A 9,722-nucleotide genomic window follows, 5' to 3' on the forward strand; every position below is an offset into this window, starting at 1 on the left:
AACAGGGGAATATGGTGCCATTCTCTGGTCTAAAGTAGTGCTCTAAACAGGGAATAGGGTGCCCTTTGGGACTGATACTTTGTAATGACTCACTCTTATTCTGAACTTCAAGAACAACTTCTGAAGGAAAATCTCCCGCTGGCTGATTATTGTCTGTGGCTGCGCTCTCGTTTTGCTTTAGCCGGAGAGAATGCCGATGTTTTCTCTTGTCGCGCACAAAGGAGTGAATTAAATTCTTATCAGGAAAAACAACAATACCCCTCCTGCATAGAGGAAATGTCGTGATGAACGTTTAGTCTCATCGAGAACGAAGCACAAACACAGTAACACAACGAACAGGTTTGAGTCCCAAATGTTAACCCTATTCCCTCTATAGTGCACTACATTTGACCAGCGTCCATAGGGGTCCCATAGGGCTCTGGACAAAATGTGTGCACTACTTAGGGGAATAGGGTATCATTTCAGACCTAACCCAGGTGATTGGTATGTAAGGAGGGTTTTGAAAAGACAACCCCGGGGGGGATGTTAATTCTCACTCTTCATAGAAGTTTGTGTTACTATCATAACTAAAGACTTCCAAATGACAAGTCATGTGTCACGGATGCCGCCGAGGCTGCTCCTCCTCCTGGCTCGGGCAGGCTTCGGCGTTCGTCGTCCCCGGGAGTACTAGCTGCTACCGCTTGATGTTCCCGTAAGGTTTTTTTTTTGGTGTATAACCTCGGACTTCACGTATCGTTTGGTTTGTTGTTTTGTTCGTGTGTGCACTTAAATAAAAGATGTACGCATATCACGCTGCGCCTTGGTCCGCTGTTTATAACGATCGTGACATCATGTCCTTTTGTAAACCCCATGGCTGGTGTAATGGATGTATAATCTGGAATATGGGATGGTTGAAGAAAACAGGAAGTGATAAGAGGCCTATAATGGAACCCCGTAAAGTAGGTGTTCTATCCCACTGTCATGTAGCTCAGTTGTAGCTCAGTTCGTAGAGCATGGCGTTTGCAACGCCAGGGTTGTGGGTTCGATTCCCACGGGGGGTATGAAAAAAAAAAAAGTAATCTATGCACTAACTGTAAGTCGCTCTGGATAAGAGCATCTGCTAAATGACTAAAATGTAAATGTAAATGAATCCATCGAGGCAGTGACCAAATGAAATTCTTCTCCTGTTTCTCAGCAGCGTTTCCCCCCATTTCAGTGCAGCTGTCTTGCTCCTGTCAGCCGGATAGTAACGATAGCTTAAGGCTGTGTGCAGAAACAGTGGAGTGGCAGGCAACAGTATGTCGACGTCAGATGCAGCGTCCCAAAATGGCACCCTGTTTCCCTATATATAGGGCACTTCTTTTGACTAGGGCCAGATAGGGCTTTGGTCAAAAGTAGTGCACTATGTAGGGAATATGGTGCCAGTTGGGACGCCGACAGAAATACATGAGAAGAATCAACAATGAGCCAAGTTCCTTACTGTGATTATTTTTTAAAATTAAAATGGTCACAGAGCAACAAAAATAGCTCTTTAGCAAAGAGGAATTTCTCAAGCAAGCGTTTTGACTAGGACTGTCTGAGTGGGGAGGGGACAACTCAAAACTAGCTGTTATTGGCTGAGAGGTTTGGAACTCTCTTTCTTATTGGTCTATTGACTAATTTACCGCCTGGTGATGTCACCAGGAAGGCCAAAACTCCATTCCAACAAAACAGGCTGAAATTTCAGGCGGTCTTTCAAAACACCTCTTACAGTAAAACGGCATCATCATCATTTTCACAATTGTCACAGTATTATTCCAACCTCATAGTGTGGAAATATATATAAAACACAGGAAAATCGTGTTTTTGACTGCACTCGGCCTTTAATACTGAAGGACCTGAGATGTTGTGGGGGAGTTAGAAGAGAGAAGTGTTGATTGTCTCTTTCATGAGAAGAAACAAAGAGATCTCTGGTTCGATTTCTTCTTCTTTTTATCATTTCATTTCCTTTTCCTCCTTTCCAACCCACATGGTTTGGTACACAGTGATATCAGGTTTGACGGCAAACCAAATACCCACATGGTTTGGTACACAGTGATATCAGGTTTGACAGCAAACCAAATACATTTTACTTTCAGTAAACATCAGAGTATAAGGAAAAACATTATCAGATAAACATTTAATTAGTAATTTCTATAAAGTCATACCACTAAAACGTTTTCTTCTGCACTCTTCCTAATAGCCAGTGGGACACAGCTCTCTGCACCCTTCCTAATAGCCAGTGGGACACAGCTCTCTGCACCCTTCCTAATAGCCAGTGGGACACAGCTCTCTGCACCCTTCCTAATAGCCAGTGGGACACAGCTCTCTGCACCCTCCCTGATTGTCCCCCCCAAAACTCTAAAGGAAGTTTGTTCAGAAGTGTCTGTCATATATCTGAGAGATAATAAGAAAGAACATGTATTTAACCCCTTATTTTTGGCACTAAACAGTCTCCATATATACTTCCATTCATTTTTTTTTAAAACTGGTACCGGGGGACCTAAACAACCGACATGTACGTGTTCGTGAGTGTCTCACCTTTCCACAGAGGGGTCATATTAGTGTGTAGGCCAAACCGTTCAGACACTACAGACCATCTTCTGGATGTCTCATGGTCTGAAAAACACCGCTCTAGCTCTGTCACCTTTCACCGCAGATGCGGAAGTGCGACATCAGGCGGATGTGGTGGATTGAGAAGCATCACTGGAAGATTATCCCACTGGCTATATGTTGAATGCACCAATTTGTAAGTGGCTCTGGATAAGAGCGTCTGCTAAATGACGTAAATGTAAATGTAAGAAGACATGATGCTGACTACATCCCTTAGTTAGCACCCTTCCCTTTCACTAGTTAGTACCCTTCCCTGTCACTAGTTAGCACCCTTCCCTTTCACTAGTTAGTACCCTTCCCTGTCACTAGTTAGCACCCTTCCCTGTCACTAGTTAGCACCCTTCCCTGTCACTAGTTAGCACCCTTCCCTTTCACTAGTTAGCACCCTTCCCTTTCACTAGTTAGTACCCTTCCCTGTCACTAGTTAGCACCCTTCCCTTTCACTAGTTAGTACCCTTCCCTGTCACTAGATAGCACCCTTCCCTGTCACTAGTTAGCACCCTTCCCTTTCACTAGTTAGCACCCTTCCCTGTTGTCACTAGTTAGCACCCTTCCCTGTCACTAGTTAGTACCCTTTCCTGTCACTAGTTAGTACCCTTCCCTGTCACTAGTTAGCACCCTTCCCTGTCACTAGTTAGTACCCTTCCCTGTCACTAGTTAGCACCCTTCCCTGTAACTAGTTAGTACCCTACCCCTGTCACTAGTTAGCACCCTTCCCTGTTGTCACTAGTTAGTACCCTTCCCTGTCACTAGTTAGTACCCTTCCCTGTCACTAGTTAGTACCCTTCCCTGTCACTAGTTAGCACCCTTCCCTGTCACTAGTTAGCACCCCTTCCCTGTCACTAGTTAGTACCCTTCCCTGTCACTAGTTAGCACCCTTCCCTGTCACTAGTTAGCACCCTTCCCTGTCACTAGTTAGCACCCTTCCCTGTCACTAGTTAGTACCCTTCCCTGTCACTAGTTAGCACCCTTCCCTGTCACTAGTTAGCACCCTTCCCTGTCACTAGTTAGTACCCTTCCCTGTCACTAGTTAGCACCCTTCCCTGTTGTCACTAGTTAGTACCCTTCCCTGTCACTAGTTAGCACCCTTCCCTGTCACTAGTTAGCACCCTTCCCTGTCACTAGTTAGCACCCTTCCCTTTCACTAGTTAGCACCCTTCCCTTTCACTAGTTAGTACCCTTCCCTGTCACTAGTTAGCACCCTTCCCTTTCACTAGTTAGTACCCTTCCCTTTCACTAGATAGCACCCTTCCCTGTCACTAGTTAGCACCCTTCCCCTTTCACTAGTTAGCACCCTTCCCTGTTGTCACTAGTTAGCACCCTTCCCTGTCACTAGTTAGTACCCTTAACTGTCACTAGTTAGTACCCTTCCCTGTCACTAGTTAGCACCCTTCCCTGTCACTAGTTAGTACCCTTCCCTGTCACTAGTTAGCACCCTTCCCTGTCACTAGTTAGTACCCTACCCTGTCACTAGTTAGCACCCTTCCCCTGTTGTCACTAGTTAGTACCCTTCCCTGTCACTAGTTAGTACCCTTCCCTGTCACTAGTTAGTACCCTTCCCTGTCACTAGTTAGCACCCTTCCCTGTCACTAGTTAGCACCCTTCCCTGTCACTAGTTAGTACCCTTCCCTGTCACTAGTTAGCACCCTTCCCTGTCACTAGTTAGCACCCTTCCCTGTCACTAGTTAGTACCCTTCCCTGTCACTAGTTAGCACCCTTCCCTGTCACTAGTTAGTACCCTACCCTGTCACTAGTTAGCACCCTTCCCTGTTGTCACTAGTTAGTACCCTTCCCTGTCACTAGTTAGTACCCTTCCCTGTCACTAGTTAGCACCCTTCCCTGTCACTAGTTAGTACCCTACCCTGTCACTAGTTAGCACCCTTCCCTGTTGTCACTAGTTAGTACCCTTCCCTGTCACTAGTTAGTACCCTTCCCTGTCTCTAGTTAGCACCCTTCCCTGTCACTAGTTAGCACCCCTCCCTGTCACTAGTTAGTACCCTTCCCTGTTGTCACTAGTTAGCACCCTTCCCTGTCACTAGTTAGCACCCTTCCCTGTCACTAGTTAGCACCCTTCCCTGTTGTCACTAGTTAGCACCCTTCCCTGCCACTAGTTAGCACCCTTCCCTGTCACTAGTTAGTACCCTTCCCTGTCACTAGTTAACACCCTTCCCTGTCACTAGTTAGTACCCTTCCCTGTCACTAGTTAGTACCCTTCCCTGTTGTCACTAGTTAGCACCCTTCCCTGTCACTAGTTAGCACCCTTCCCTGTCACTAGTTAGCACCCTTCCCTGTTGTCACTAGTTAGCACCCTTCCCTGTCACTAGTTAGCACCCTTCCCTGTCACTAGTTAGCACCCTTCCCTGTTGTCACTAGTTAGCACCCTTCCCTGCCACAAGTTAGCATCCTTCCTGTCACTAGTTAGTACCCTTCCCTGTCACTAGTTAGCACCCTTCCCTGTCACTAGTTAGTACCCTTCCCTGTCACTAGTTAGTACCCTTCCCTGTCACTAGTTAGTACCCGTCCCTGCCACTAGTTAGCACCCTTCCCTGTCACTAGTTAGCACCCTTCCCTGTCACTAGTTAGCACCCTTCCCTGTTGTCACTAGTTAGTACCCTTCCCTGTCACTAGTTAGTACCCTTCCCTGTCACTAGTTAGTACCCTTCGCTGTCACTAGTTAGTACCCTTCCCTGCCACTAGTTAGCACCCTTCCCTGTCACTAGTTAGCACCCTTCCCTGTCACTAGTTAGTACCCTTCCCTATCACTAGTTAGTACCCTTCCATGTCACTAGTTAGTACCCTCCCCTGTCACTAGTTAGTACCCTTCCCTGTCACTAGTTAGCACCCTTCCCTGTCACTAGTTAGCACCCTCCCCTGTCACTAGTTAGTACCCTTCCCTGTCACTATTTAGCACCCTTCCCTGTCACTAGTTAGCACCCTTCCCTGTCACTAGTTAGTACCCTTCCCTATCACTAGTTAGCACCCTTCCCTGTCACTAGTTAGCACCCTTCCCTATCACTAGTTAGCACCCTCCCCTGTCACTAGTTAGTACCCTTCCCTGTCACTAGTTAGCACCCTTCCCTGTCACTAGTTAGCACCCTTCCCTGTCACTAGTTAGTACCCTTCCCTGCCACTAGTTAGCACCCTTCCCTGTCACTAGTTAGTACCCTACCCTATCACTAGTTAGCACCCTTCCCTGTCACTAGTTAGCACCCTCCCCTGTCACTAGTTAGCACCCTTCCCTGTCACTAGTTAGTACCCTTCCCTTTCACTAGTTAGCACCCTTCCCTGTCACTAGTTAGTACCCTACCCTATCACTAGTTAGCACCCTTCCCTATCACTAGTTAGTACCCTTCCCTATCACTAGTTAGCACCCTTCCCTGTCACTAGTTAGCACCCTTCCCTATCACTAGTTAGCACCCTTCCCTGTCACTAGTTAGCACCCTTCCCTGTCACTAGTTAGTACCCTTCCCTGTCACTAGTTAGCACCCTTCCCTGTTGTCACTAGTTAGTACCCTTCCCTGTTGTCACTAGTTAGTACCCTTCCCTATCACTAGTTAGTACCCTTCCCTGTCACTAGTTAGCACCCTTCCCTGTCACTAGTTAGCACCCTTCCCTGTCACTAGTTAGCACCCTTCCCTGTCACTAGTTAGCACCCTTCCCTGTCACTAGTTAGCACCCTTCCCTATCACTAGAAGACATGATGCTGATTACATCCCAATACACATAGATGAGCATTACAGCCTATAACTCTTTCTATGAGAGAAATACACATCTAATTCTACAGTTAACATTTTAGTTTTAGATTGTGTTGAGTCATGAAATTAATTTGTCACTCTGCTAATTACTGCATAACGCTGTTAACTAATTGGGTGTAATTACGGCTTCAGTGATCTGCATAGTGCCTGATTGACATTTAAATACGGCAGCGTCCCAAATGGCATGCTGCTAACTCACTACATACTGCACTGATTTTGACCAGAGTCCTATGAGTAGTGCACTATATAGGGAATAGGGGGCCATTTTGGATGCAGCCATGTCGTCATGAGAGCAGACCAGCTATTAGAGATACATGCTGCAGGAATTATAATAAAGACCTTGGGATTTAATCAAGAACATAACTAAGGGAGTAAGATCGGGGGAGGGTTGGAGGGGGGGGGGGGGTTTAAGCATAGAGATCCTATAGTTCACTATATTCATTATAGTGTTTTATATGGAATTATGTGGTTGAAAGAAGTTGTATACCTTAAATATTGTACCAGATTTAGCTGTATTTCCAATTTCAATTCTTCCTACCCGACTGAAGAAAGCTCTGACATAACAGACCTGTGGTTGAACAGTATTGTCCTTGTCCTGATGTGTTGATGCCATGCTAGAATCAGAACCTCATCGGGAGATAATCACTGCGGTCTGACGTCCTCTCGTAGTGATCGATACAGGCTCCGTCTGTCCAGGGAATAACAAGCCTTTGATTCTACCAGCTCTGAAGTCTCCCATCTAAACATCTGAAACCTATTGAACCTGTCAGCCCTGATTAGGCTACCCTACCATGCCTATTGGCTGTGCGTGTGCGTGTGCGTGCGTGTGTGTGTGTGGCTCTTAACCTGCCTATGGAGGGGGTCCCCCCATAGTGCCCAGTAGGGCCCCTCCATTTTGTCAGCCTGGCTGGTAATCTTCTCCACCCAGCAGGCAGGCAGAGGGCCTCCTTTTGTTACCCCATCTACGCCCCTCCTCCCTGGGATGGAGAATAGCCTACCAAGGCCCTCTATGGATGTCTGAACCTAATGCACTTCACTGGAACTCTGAAATACCGGTAAGACAAAATTAATATCATTATCAAGTTGGAAAGGAACTAGTGGAACTAAGGCATAATGCAGCAAGCTAGGACCCATGGTAGTTGGCTTCAGCAGCATGCATTTCACTCCCCTGTAAAATGCTTCAACGCACCTTACATTTCCATTGACCTTGAATTGTCCTCAATGAGCTGCTGTCCCTGCTCTCTCCACGTTAGAACAGCTTCCTCTTTCTCGCATTGCCAACCCAACCAACCCAAGGCCCCCCGGCCCACTGTATCTTCCCCTGGCCAGGCCAGCTGCTCCGGGGGGAAGTTTCCCCTGGTCAAGGGTCTCTCCTCTTGTCGCTAGGGCTCCCAGCTCACTTCCTCCTTTTCTCCAGCACCTGTCCCTGCCTTGGCAAGGCCCTGGCACTGGACTGGAGAATCCTGGGGCTTGGAGACCAGCCTTCTGCTCTGCTTCCCAACTCTGCACCATTATACGGTTCTACCCCCCCCTCCCCCTGCAGTACTGGAGACATTCTACCCCCCAGTCCCTGGAACCTCTGTAGTCTGCAGCCTGGCCTACTGCAGTACTGGAGACATTCTACCCCCAGTCCCTGGAACCTCTGTAGTCTGCAGCCTGGCCTACTGCAGTCTTGGCCTACTGCAGTACTGGAGACATTCTACCCCCCAGTCCCTGGAACCTCTGTAGTCTGCAGCCTGGCCTACTGCAGTCTTGGCCTACTGCAGCTCTGGAGCCTAGCTATGGCTGGAGCCATAATGATTTGCCTTCCAAATCCCAAAGCCACAGCCCTGATGAGAAAGACACCATCTCATGCCATAAGTATCACAAGCACATTCTGTGCCCATTTTGAATCATACATAGTATGAATATTGTACACTCCCCATATGCCTCACTCACAAGATATATAGTGTAGCACAGCTCTAAGAGTGTGTGTGTGTGTAATCACCTCATCACAAAGCTCTTGAGGAAGTGAGCTTTGGGGAATTTTTTGGCATTTCAGAAGAAATATTTTTAAACAGCTGGACACCGAGCTCTGGAGGACTCTCAAACTCTACCACAGGACTGCAACTCCCATGAATGGTCCTATATTTCGCCCTTGCGCATTGGGTAAACGGAGACGAGGCGCGCAGAGATTCCGTTTTGTAAAATGGCGGCGTGATTGAGCTTGGACAAATTTACTAAACCCAAGATGTTCTATTATATTGACAAGATAATCAAGTGACCGCTCTAACAATGGAAATACATGTCGTCAAAGATGGAATACAGGCGGGAGGAAGCGACATTACTGAGCACGGTTACAAGCACACAATAATGCGATTATTGTGGATAGTCAGGTTAATATAATAGTTCGTTTAAAACTGTTTACATGCTTTGTAAGAAGAACAATTTACCTAATAATCCTGTTCACATGGACACATCTGAAATCAGGCTGCTGATGGGACTTTTGACAAAATGCAAAAAATCACTAATCCAAAAAAAACATTCTACCATAGTGACCATGTTATTTTTGCGAAGACTATTTGATTCTGAGTTCGGACATATACCGTTTGTATGTGAAAACTATTTATAAGATGCATATTTTCAGTTTTTCTGAACTCACTTAACTCGAGTATAAGAGGAAGGCTTGCTTTTACCCAGTGCTAAATTTGGTCAGTTTAATATCGAATTATTATTGTGCATGTAAAGTACTCAGTATGTTTACATGCACACTAATAATTTGATATTAAATGAATTATGGCAGTAGGCTGATTACGCAATAGTCATGTAAACTCTGTTTATCTTCATTATCGGGGTACGGTCAAAATCGAAGTAAGCATACGACGATTAAAACATCTGGTTTTCTGAGCAATCTTTAGAATTATCACATTTTTTACATTTATTAGGACATGTAAACACAATCGGCATTCCAGAAGTGTATTTCAACTATATGTGCTAGCACCAGCCAAGCGAACCCCCCTCTTGAGCAGGAGTGGAGTGAGTTTGGAACTGAACCTATGCTTCTTAGAAGTAGTTTTCACATTACAAACTCAGAATCAAATATGCTTCCCAAAAATAACATGTTCGCTGTGGTAGAACGTTTATTTTTGATTGCATTTATCAGTGCCATCAGGTAGCCTGTATTCAGATGTGTCCATGGAAACAGGATTATTAGGGGAATCGTTCTTCTTTTAAAGCATGTAAACATTTTAATCGAACTATTATAGGAATCGGATTTCCACAATAATCGCATTATTGTGTGCGTGTAAACGAAGTCTGAGGTGTATAGAACGGGCGAGATCAGGTGGGACCATTCTAGCCAATGAGAGGGCAGATAGC

This window comes from Coregonus clupeaformis, chromosome 39, assembly GCF_020615455.1.
Source record: "Coregonus clupeaformis isolate EN_2021a chromosome 39, ASM2061545v1, whole genome shotgun sequence".
Taxonomy (NCBI): domain Eukaryota; kingdom Metazoa; phylum Chordata; class Actinopteri; order Salmoniformes; family Salmonidae; genus Coregonus; species Coregonus clupeaformis.